General features: G+C 40.0%; 1 long non-coding RNA gene across 1 annotated transcript; it reads right to left on the reverse strand.

Moving 5' to 3' along the window:
- Nucleotides 1-9,584: 9,584 nt before the first annotated feature.
- LOC120771960 lies at nucleotides 9,585-11,523 on the reverse strand. The gene is made up of 3 exons (XR_005705016.1): nucleotides 11,465-11,523; nucleotides 10,227-10,419; nucleotides 9,585-10,122 (listed from the first exon to the last, which is right to left on the reverse strand). It is a non-coding gene; the product is annotated as an uncharacterized LOC120771960 (long non-coding RNA).
- Nucleotides 11,524-11,842: the final 319 nt, after the last annotated feature.

Here is an 11,842-nt window from a genome sequence, read left to right on the forward strand (position 1 = left end):
TGTGTTAAAGATTAAAACCCACCGTCGACAAACTGATTGGACCTTATCAGTGTGGCTTTAGACCTGGCAAATCAACAATCGACCAGATATTCACCATGCGCCAAATTTTGGAAAAGACCCGTGAAAAGAGAATCGACACACATCACCTCTTCGTCGATTTCGTCTGAATTTGGTATCCCCGCAAAACTAATTCGGCTGTGTAAACTGCCGTTGAGCAACACAAAAAGCTCCGTCAGGATCGGGAAGGACCTCTCCGAGCCGTTCGATACCAAACGAGACAAGGCGATTCCCTATCGTGCGACTTCTTCAATCTGCTGCTGGAGAAAATAGTTCGAGCTGCAGAACTTAATCGAGCAGGTACAATCTTTTATAAGAGTGTACAGCTACTGGCATATGCCGATGATATTGATATCATCGGCCTTAACACCCGCGCCGTTAGTTCTGCTTTCTCCAGACTGGACAAGGAAGCAAAGCAAATGGATCTGGTAGTAGGCAAGACGAAATACTCCTGCCATCAAACAAACAGTCGTCGCACTCGCGACTTGGCTCTCACGTCATAGATAGTTTCGTATATTTGGGAACCAGCATAAACATCACCAACAATGTCAGCCTGGAAATCCAACGCAGGATAACTCTTGCCAACAGGTGCTACTTTGGACTTAGTAGGCAATTGAAAAGTAAAGTTCACTATCGACGAACAAAAACTAAACTCTATAAGTCGCTCATAATTCCCATCCTGCTATATGGTGCAGAGGCTTGGACGATGACATCAAGTGATGAGTCGACGTTGAGAGTTTTCGAGAGAAAAGTGCTGCGAAAGATTTATGGTCCTTTGCGCATTGGCCACGGCGAATATCGCATTCGATGGAACGATGAGCTGTACGAGATATACGACGACATAGACATAGTTCAGCGAATTAAAAGACAGCGGCAACGCTGGCTAGGTCATGTTGTCCGGATGGACGAAAATACTCCAGCTCTGAAAGTATTCGACGCAGTACCCGCCGGGGGAAGCAGAGGAAAAGGAAGACCTCCACTCCGTTGGAAGGACCAGATGGAGAAGGACCTGGCTTCGCTTGGAATATCCAACTGGCGCCACGTAGCAAAAAGAAGAAACTACTGGCGCGCTGTTGTTAACTCGGCTATAGTCGCGTAAGCGGTGTCAACGCCAATTAAAAAGAAGTGGCCTCAGCAACTCTGGTGCGCAGTAAGGCATATATATCTATCTACGCACCGGTGCTGCCACATTTGTTTTATCTAGTGCTCTGGCTATACTCCTGTGGGACGTGTTATCAAAGGCACCTTCGATGTCCAAGAACGCGCAAAGCATCACCTCCCCATTCTCCAGTGAACTCCTATCTCAGAGGTTAGCTGGTACAGAGCAGGACTGGTAGATCTGACCGCTCTGTAGGAATGATAAGCCACATGCAGGGGTGCTCTCTTCAGCGCTTTCGTCCTTATTTCATGGTCCACGATCTTCTCCATCGTTTTAAGTAGGAAAGACGTTAGGCTGATTAGCCTGAAAGATTTCGCCAATGAGTAGTCCTTCTTTCCTTCCTTGGGTATGTAGATCACCTTCGCTGTCCTCCATACATCGGGCTCCTACTGCTCCCCCTGTTGTAACAGCGCTGGAAAGATGCCATCTACTCCCGGAGACTTGAATCGCTTAAACGAGGCCATTGCCAACTTGATCGAGTCCGCTGTAAATAGCTGTTTGGTGATTCTCCAATGCTCGCGGGATGGCCTGTGTTCGAACACGGGTAGACATTGGTCTTCCCGAACAGTCTCCCGGAAGTGCGCCCGCAGGAGCTCCGTGGCTCTGTCCTCTGCACTGGTCGTAAATGTCCCATCACCTTTTTTAATTGCTATTACTGCGTCATTTGTCCCTCTGGCCAGAGCTTTATCCAACCGAGACGCTTCTGGTGTAAAGGTGACATTTTCACAGAATCTACTGAATCTTACCTGCTTTGCAGACCTAATCTCCTCATTGTATAAGGTGAGATAGCCCCTGTATTCTTCCCAGACCCCCGTACGTTTCGCTTTGTTAAATAGGCTACGTACCTTTTTATGAAAGGCTGCTAGTTTCCTAGACCAACAGGGAGAGTTTCGTCTGTCTGTAGGCACTCTAAGGGGCCAACTGCCATGATAAGCGTTAATAACAGACCCGTTCAGCTCAGATAGCCTACTCTCCAATCCTGGGCCTGAAACGCTATTATCAGTCTGACCCTGTCTGCTCAGTTCCTCGCCTAGTATATCCCTGAAGGCGTCCCAATTCGCCTTCAGAGGGTTGCGTCTAGGGGGGAGTTGTCTGACCTCTACCTTTAGCGTGAACCTTACGATCCTGTGGTCTGACAAGGATGGCTCCGTCGAGACTCTCCATTGTGAGACCAATCCGTTCGCAGGCTCATTGCTCAAGGTGATTTCCAACATCTCTCTCCTGCTTATAGTTATGAATGAATGTGAGTTCACACCCTACATTCTCTATCGTTAAGCTGTACTCTAAAAGAGACTCACCTCCACTTACCACTCACCAGACCCTGGCTTGCACCGCCACCAGATCCTGCAGAAGGATTCAATATTGTTCATGACCACTATGCAAGTTCTAGGTCTCTCGCTAGAGAGATCCCAGATTACCTTATTTGATTTGGCTAGTTTCTCCGCTGTGAACCTGCTCGTTATGACGGCTGAAGCTGCCGCCGCGTGATGCATGTTTACTTAGGCGACTTCCGCCATTATAGTAATGGTTCGAGGAGGGATAACCCATCGAGGAGTTCCTGCGTAAAGGGAGCTCTGCTCCGAGCTCTTCGACGAGAATTTGCAGTTTTCGGAATATTTGCGTTTAAAATTAAAAATTTCGACAACTTAATGTGTTTATTTTGTTATTTAAAATGGAGAATAGAGTCACATGTAAAAGTTCACACAATATAGGAAAGTTCTCTAAGCGCCATTCACTTGGGAATGACAAGAAATGATTATTTTGTATATGGCCCAAGCAGCTCACGACTTCCGGTCTTAGACCAAGCATCCTCTGGATACCCAAAAAACATCCATATAAAGGCGAGCTAAAGTGAGAAGGCGAAACATCCCCTCCCCAGGGTTGTGCGTTGGGTTTGGGGACGGCCACGTAAACACCCTACCAATAAAAAGAAGAAAACAGTCTCAGATAACAATCCCCAATCGATGATGATAGAACATATGTTTCATTGCCCGACCATGAAGAAGTTCGAATAGTAACAAAGCGGCGAGAGCCGATGGATTGCTGGACGAGCTTTTCAAATCGGCTGCGGAGAACTGATAAGGAACATGAATCACCTTCTTTGTAGAAGATGGTCGGACTATAGCATGCCCGACGACTGGAATTTAACTGCGCTCTGTCCAATCCACAAAAAGGGAGACCCCACAATCTGCGACAACTACCGTGGTATAAGCGTCCTCAACATCGCATATAAGGCACCGACAAACTGATTTGACCTTATCAGTGTGGCTTTAGGAAGGTGTGGAAAATCAACAACTGACCAGATATTCCTTGCACTAAATCATGGAAAAGACCGATGAAAAGAGGATCGACACACATCAGCTCTTTGTCGATTTCAAAGCTGCTTTTGACAACACGAAAAGGAGCTGCCTTTATGCCGCGATGTTTAAATTTAGTTACTCCGCAAAACTAATACGGCTGTGTAAACTGAGGTTGAGCAAAAAAGCTTCGAAAGGATAGGGAAGGACCTCTCCGAGCCGTTCGACACCAAACAAGGTTTTAGACAAGGCGACTCCCTATCGTGCGACTTCTTCAATCTACTATTGGATAAAATAATATTGATATCATTGGTCATTAGTTCTGCTTTCTCCGGACTGAGTAAGGAAGCGAGTTAGATGGAAAACGAGGAGGGCAAGACGAAATATCTCCTGACATGAAACAAATAGTTGTCGCACTCGCGGCTTGGCTCCCACGTCACTGCTGACAGCCATAATTTCAAAATCGTAGATAATTTCGTCTATTTTGGAAGCAGTATTGACAACAACAACAATTTCAGCCGCAATAACTCAATGTCGTACAATAACTCTTGCCAACAGGTGCTACTTATGACTGAATAGAAAAAATTTAAAATTAAAATTCTCTCGACGAACAAAAACAAAACTCTACAAGTCACTCATTATTCCCGTTCTGTTATATGGTGCAGAGAAATGTACGATGACAACATCTGATGAGTCGGCGTTACAAGTTTTCGAGAGAAAGCTTCTGGGAAAGATTTATGGTCCTTTGCGCGTTGGCAATGGCAAATAACGCATTTGATGGAACGATGAGCTGTACGAGTTATGCGACGGCATTGACATAGTTCAGCGAACCAAGAGTCTGCTGATACGCTGGTTAGGTCAAGTCGCCCGAATGGATGAAAAAACTCCACCTCTGAAAGTATTCGACACAGTACCCGTCGTGGGAAGCAGAGGCGCGCTGTTGTAAACTCGGCTAAAACCGCGTAAGAAACAGCGATAGATATATTGTTGTTATATTATTTTATTAATAACGCATTTGATGGAACGATGAGCTGTACCAGTTATGCGACGGCATTGACATATGTAGTTCAGCGAACCAAGAGTCTGCTGATACGCTGGTTAGGTCAAGTCGTCCGAATGGATGAAAAAACTCCACCTCTGAAAGTATTCGACACAGTACCCGTCGTGGGAAGCAGAGGCGCGCTGTTGTAAACTCGGCTAAAACCGCGTAAGAAACAGCGATAGATATATTGTTGTTATATTATTTTATTAACCAAAGAGTACCTTAAAATGTTACTGTCGGTGTTTTTCGGCGATATTTTGTTTTTGGAGTATCCCTTAACAATGCCCAGCAGTAATCGGCAAGCAAACTGGCACTCTACTTGCCTTGATACCGTTTCTCCATAGCAGAAATGTCTTGGTGGGACCGTTCCCCATATTCGTCACATACGGCCCCTAATTTTCGGGGAAAAAATCCAGATGGGAGTCCAGAAAATGAATTTTAAGGGACATGCTGCAACCCATTTTTTTATAGGCCATAAGTAGTTTAGTCACAAGATGTTTGTAATTGTCAGCTCTCACATTTCAAAGAAAACTTTTAACAACGCTTTTAAGGGCACTCCAGGCTCGCATTTAGTTTATTTGAGCATTTTCTCAAATGTTTCATTTTTAATTAGTTATCTTATTTGCGGACCCACAAAAATGTCCTCCATAATTTTTGCTGACTCTTGGAAATTTTTGTTTAAGATACAAGAACCCTCTTCCATTTCTGTCCATTGCCTTAACAAAATTCTTGATTAAACCCAATTTAAAATGCAAACAGTGGCGGATTTGCCCTAAGGCCCAGTAGGCCCGGGCCTAGGGCGGCCAGATATTAAGGGCGGCAAATCGTGCCAAAAAAATCACTGATAACAACAAGATTAACAAGAAATAACTCAAATGGAAAGTACCTTAACCGTATGCTTATATAATCTTCTTAAATCACTATTTTTGCGTATCAAAGTATAAATAATTTCGTACATCGAACATATAAAGTATCTAAGAAGAATAGGTACTTAGGTACCTAACCTATTGTTATGTCAGTCAAGCTCGTTCGAACACGCATGTGGTGCGTTGCGCCGCTGTGACCCCGCGCCCAGCAGCTGCCCCTCCACCCCACCCACGCCTTACTCGCTTGCCCGCTCGTGACTGCGATTGTCAACAATGTGCGTATAGCAATTGCAGTGAGCGGATTAAGTTTTTCTTTAATTTGGTAACGACATTCGCGATGCGACGTGTATGCACTGCTATATTATACCTATACGTATTAACATAAATATTTGTAATTATCTCACGCACACGTAAAAACTTTGTGTTACATAGTTAAATATGGACGGAAAGAAAAGGGTAAGGTTAAGTGGGGCAGAGTATCGCAAGCGAGCTAAAGAAAAAGATGATAAACAAAAGGGTATGATTAAAAAAACGCGGAAATTCGGCGATTTCTTTGGAAAACCGTCTACAGATATTCAAGATCCTATTATTGACCCAACACTCGACGTTCTAAGTAGTAGTGGCGTTCCGTCAACTGATGATTCTGCAGTGTCTAAAGTGTCTTCAAGTGAAAATACTTTGATCAATGTGGCAAGTATATCAAAAGAACAAGCCGAAGATATCCCACTCGTACGAGGAGTGGCAGCAGTAGGAGTGCAGCCCAATCCTCCGGACCAGGAGCTCTACGAAATCAACGACGATCCAGCTAAACGGACAATCGACGAGTTCACGCGTGATCACATTTCTAAGAACGGAGCCAATCACAACATCCAAAATGATTTTCCCAAGAGTGAGCGCATTTACAAAGATAAAGCGCGACTGTTGTCGAGACATTTACTCGAACGTCAGCTTCTAAATGGTGAAAAAGTTCCGCGAAAGTGGCTAATTTATTCCAAAAGTACTGGATATGTTTTTTGTGTTCCTTGTTTGCTTTTTAATGGCGGGGAGAGTCAGTTCGACAAAAAAGAAGGTTTCAATGACTGGAAAAATTCATATCATCGAGTGTCAACTCATAAGAATTCGCCTACTCACAAATTATCTTTTCTGCATATCAAAAAACGAAGCAACGTGTTAGGTCGCATTGACCGCGCATTAACAATGCAATTAGATGAAAAAATATATTACTGGAAAAACATTCTGAAAAGAGTAGTTGCATGCGTAAAAGCACTTGCATCACGTGGTTTGCCTTTCAAAGGACACGACGAAAAATTTGGATCAATCCACAATGGAAATTATTTAATGTGCTTAGAGCTTATCGCCGAGTTCGATCCGTTCTTAGCTAAACACATTACACGTTATGGAAATCCAGGCTCAGGATTTATGAGTTATCTTTCTTCAACAACATGCGAAGAGTTCATTCGACTTATGGGAAACAAAGTTTTGGAAACAATTGAAATGGAAATATTAACAGCAAAACAGTTAACATGTCAGGCAATTTTAACGGCCTGCAAGCTAAAATAAAGGAAATTTCACCCCTTGCCGACTATGTTCCCTGTTCAGCACACTCGCTGAATTTAGTAGGTGAATGTGCAGTTGAAAGCGGCCATGAGGCTTGTTCGTTCTTTTCTCTACTCCAGAGATTTATACAATTTCTTTGCAGCGACAACTCAGCGTTGGGAACTCCTTCAAACCCATTTCACCGTCAAAAGTCTATCAACGACTCGTTCGTCAGCTCGTGCAGACGCATGCAAAAGTTTACGCGAATCCTGGAATGAAATCCATAAAGCGCTAGTCACCATGACACACAACAGAAGAGAACCGTTATATGCGAAGCAAGAGGTATTCGTTTGAAACTGAAACGGCCCCCATGGCTGTTTTTTGGGGATGTTTACTAGATCGCATTAACGCCACACGTAAAAAACTTCAGAGTGTGGAAATTGACATTACCATTGTCATAGAACTGTACGAGGCTTTAATACATTTTGTTGGCGAAACAAGAGAGAATATTCCTTCGTACAGGAATACGAAAAAGATTTTCGACGCAATCGAAAGCGTAAGCTGCTTCCTGGCGAGACAAATACAGGTGAAGAGATGCAACAAAAAAATGGCAGTGAAAATTTTAGAATAAATACTCTTTTAGTAGTAATTGATACATTGTCAGAAGAACTAAAAAGACGTCGGGATGCTTATAAATTACTCTACAATAAATTTTATTTTATTACCAACCTGACGAATCTAAACATCTCAGAAGTCGAAGATAATGCCAAGGCATTGCAAATAATTTATTATAATGACTTAGAAGACGATTTTACAGAAGAATGTCTTCATTTTCGTTCTCACTGCAGCATAAAAAATGAGGAGCGAAAGAGTGCAGTCAGTTTGTTGAAATGGTTACGAACCGAAGGTCTTCAAACCATTTACCCAAACGTGGATATTGCTCTTCGTATGTGTGTGTGTACACCTGCCAGTAACTGTACTGGAGAAAGATCGTTTTCTTGTTTGCGGATAGTGAAAAACTATTGACGCACAACAATGACGGTGCAGAGGTTAAACGATCTTGCTCAACTAGAGGTTCACTGGTAACGTTTTTTTGCCTCGGAGTGAGTGCCTGACGTACTGGCCACTGCTCGGAGTTGTCATGTGAATTTGCTAAATACTAATGAATATTTTGACGTAAAATTTAGCATTGATGTCACTAACAGTACTACCAACTTACAAAAAAAAAAATATCGATTCGAAAAACACGCGAAGTATAAATTAATTCACCTTTCAATTTAATCACAATAGTATTGTAACATCTAAAACCGCAGGTTACACAATATCTGTGGGTGATAGAAAAATTCTGTTTTCAGATTTGACTTCAGGGTATCAAACTGCATTAGAAACACCTAAGAATTTTCATGTCACAAATTATGTGACTACCAGTGTAATTTACGTAAATTTTAATATGACGCGCACTGGAAATACGAATGAGATGTGGCGATTTCACAAAACTGAAGCTCAGCAGAACCCTAAAATGTGGTAAAATGAGGTTGAGGCTGCTGTGAAGCAAAACATTTTGTTACCAAATTGTACAAAATGAAAAATGGAGTAGTGAAATAATTTGCAGGAGTCAACATATAATATACATATTTTAAAAGTTTAGAATATTGTTAGCGATAAACAAGATAATTTACTTTAGTACTGTTTAACATTTTTTCATTTTAAAATGCCTAAGAGATCTACATAGATCTCAACTTTCTAGAAATAGCTATAGCGTGAATAATAACTAAAACAAAATTTTTTTTGGTATGCGCCAGAGCACGGGGATGTTCAAGTCTCAATCACTGCGGCAATATTGCAAAGCATCATGTTCGACGCAAAAATGTAGCAACTTTTGCAAATGTCAAACGTTCGAGCAACTCAAATTTTGACATTTCTTGCGCGCAAAAGTGACAAAATCGGCATCAACAAAATTTATGATGGAAAAAATGAGGCAAACGAAATCGCTCTTTGTTTTTGTTTATAACTAATTATTATCATTAATTGTGTTTCACGAGACATTCGAAAATGGGATAAATATATCGAATTGTTTTAAAGTTTTGCGATTTTACTATTGCCCTCTTCTTTAAAATTTCGGTCATAAGCTAGTTTTTTACGCAAAACTTTGTTTTCTTGCTTTTTTGTATATAAGATGCAATCTACACTCACTATCCACCAAGTTATCCACTGTTAAATTGATTAAAAAATCATTTTTAAGACTTCTTAAACTTCACTTCTTCAATGCACCTGCACGCTGCGCAAAATATTTGCAAAATATTTGTTTAAGTATCAGCTGAGTATCTGCAAAAAACATCAGGGTTGCAATATTGCCGCAGTTATTTGCTTGCTCGAACATCCTCCACGTTTCTTGCAAATTTAATAATTGGTACTAGGGATGTCGGAAATTGAATAAAGTATCGATATATATTGTATCGGTCATATTTGAATATATCAATATCGACATTGATATTTTTATTTAAAAATATCGATATATCGGTATGATATGAAAAAAAAAATATTTGGCCTAATCTACTTTAATCATCTTACCTTACTAGATAAATACTAACCAATAGACATAATTTTTAATAAATCAAGAACAAAAATTAACACATTATTTATTTATTAATCAAACCAACATTTATCTGATACAGACATAAGAAAAACTCTTTGATTTACGTGCTCGGCTGTAAACCGACTTCTGTTATTGCGTACTGCGAGATTCACAGCAGATGCCACCCTCTCCGAGGAAACCGAGGACGCAGGCGATATCAAATACTTTAGAGCTATGTCGGAAAGGACTGGGGTAAAATGACGACAATCAAACCAGAATTTTGTTGGATTCTCTTTTCTGAGTATTATAGGCTGATCTAGATATTGCTTTATTTCGCTAGGCATGCCATCACTGGTTGAAGTTGAAAGTAAAGAGTTTGTTAAAGCTGCAGCAATATCTATCATAATTCTTTCATGTCCGAATTTCATGTCCGAAGAATTTTTGGAATTTGGAATTATGGTAGTGCGAGTGGGTCTGAGTTCAGGCGAAAGTTGTCCTCTACGTCTATGTTCTAAACGTATTTCTTTTGACAGTTTTGTTTTATCGTGGGATGTCGCACTGTTGTTTTCCGTATTCACTGTTTTTCACTCCTATGTTGTAAAAATGAAGATTACTTTTATTAAAGCCAATTTAATTGTATTAATGTGTAAATATGTATATGTAATGCTAGATTAGTTAACTCAAGTGTTATTACCTGCAGTGGATTATAATTCCTTTATCCTGTGTTGTTGTTATTGATCGAAATGTGTGTTCACTTGTTGAATGTCTCACTGTTGGTTTGTCGAATTAAACTTCATTTGTTGTATTTGAGAAAAAAGATATAAAAAATGTTTTGCTTTATCGTGGGATGGCGCACTGTTGTTTTCCGTATTCACTGTTTTTCACTCCTATGTTGTAAAAATGAAGATTACTTTTATTAAAGCCAACACTTGTACTTATTATTTATTGAAGCTAATTTTTGAACACTTGCACTCTTCTTGGCGTCTGAACACTAAGTGACGCTTCTAGAAACTACGAATTAAGTATTCAGTTGAAACTGTGAATTTCTAAGAAGAATGATTGACGAACAGTGTGCCCACAATCCTTTGGTAAAAAACGCGGGAAAAGATGTTTTCTTTTTCTCCTCTTTGGCCTGTTGAGTGAAGTTGGGGCGGTTGATATTCCTCTGCATTACGCTTCTATTACTTTATGTAATTTGTGGGAGTAATGCAGAGGAGTATTTGTTTGGATTAAACAGTTAGTATAAAAGAGGATTTAAAATTTTTATATCTTAAAAATATCGTTTTTATACGTTTTCAATACTTATAATATTATATCGATACCTCGATATATCGAAACAATAAATATCGCTCAAAAATATTGTTACATTGAAAAAATTATATCGATATATCGATGTATCGATATTTTTTCGACAACCCTAATTGGTACGCGAGCAGATATCATCAAAGCATGATTAATATCGCCGCCCTTGTGATCTGCCATTCCCATTTAAACAGCTTTTATTTCCGATGAAAACATCTTTCGCTCTAACTACAAACACGTCCCAAGGCCAAACTTTCGAAAGCGTAGGGATTGACCTACGATAATAATGTTTTACTCATGGCCAACTGTATTTTGGTCTAACGCGGGTCGAAGGTCATGGAAAACAATTTACATATATTGCTAACACAAAATAAATTAACATCAAATATCGTTTACAGGAAAAATATGACTCAAAAAATTATTTTTCAGTAGCAGTGAAAGTAAAATGTATAGTAAAGGCCTTTTTACAGAAATTAAAAACAAAAAATAATAATAATACAAAAAAATATACTTTCATGTACGAATTGCCTTCATTTTACTAATTTTTAATGATCCCACGAAGAAACGAGAAAGTATGTGTGGGAGAGTGTTGCTAGTTCTAATTTAATGATTTTCGTTTTTCTAACAAACCTTATACCGATATACATATACATATGTAGAGCGTTCGTGTGGGTACGTCCTTATACGACGAGTTTCCAAGAAGAAAGAGAACGATCTTCGAATTTTATTTGAAGTGGTGAACACATAGAGCGCGACAGACTGCAGCAGCACGACAGTGAACTGAAAACGTCGTTGTTCATCTTACTACATGTACATTTTGAGAAGCAACAACAACACAATGGCCGGCATGTACACAAAACAACGCAGTTGTCCATTTTGTATGTACACAATTTCGTTGTGGCCATACTAATACCTTTCACTTCAATGAAATTTTAATATTTTGTTCAAAGTGAAATTTTTTATGCAAAAAATAAGTAAATAGGTAAATATTTTTGTTTTGAATTATCA

Source organism: Bactrocera tryoni, chromosome 3 (assembly GCF_016617805.1).
Source record: "Bactrocera tryoni isolate S06 chromosome 3, CSIRO_BtryS06_freeze2, whole genome shotgun sequence".
NCBI lineage: Eukaryota > Metazoa > Arthropoda > Insecta > Diptera > Tephritidae > Bactrocera > Bactrocera tryoni.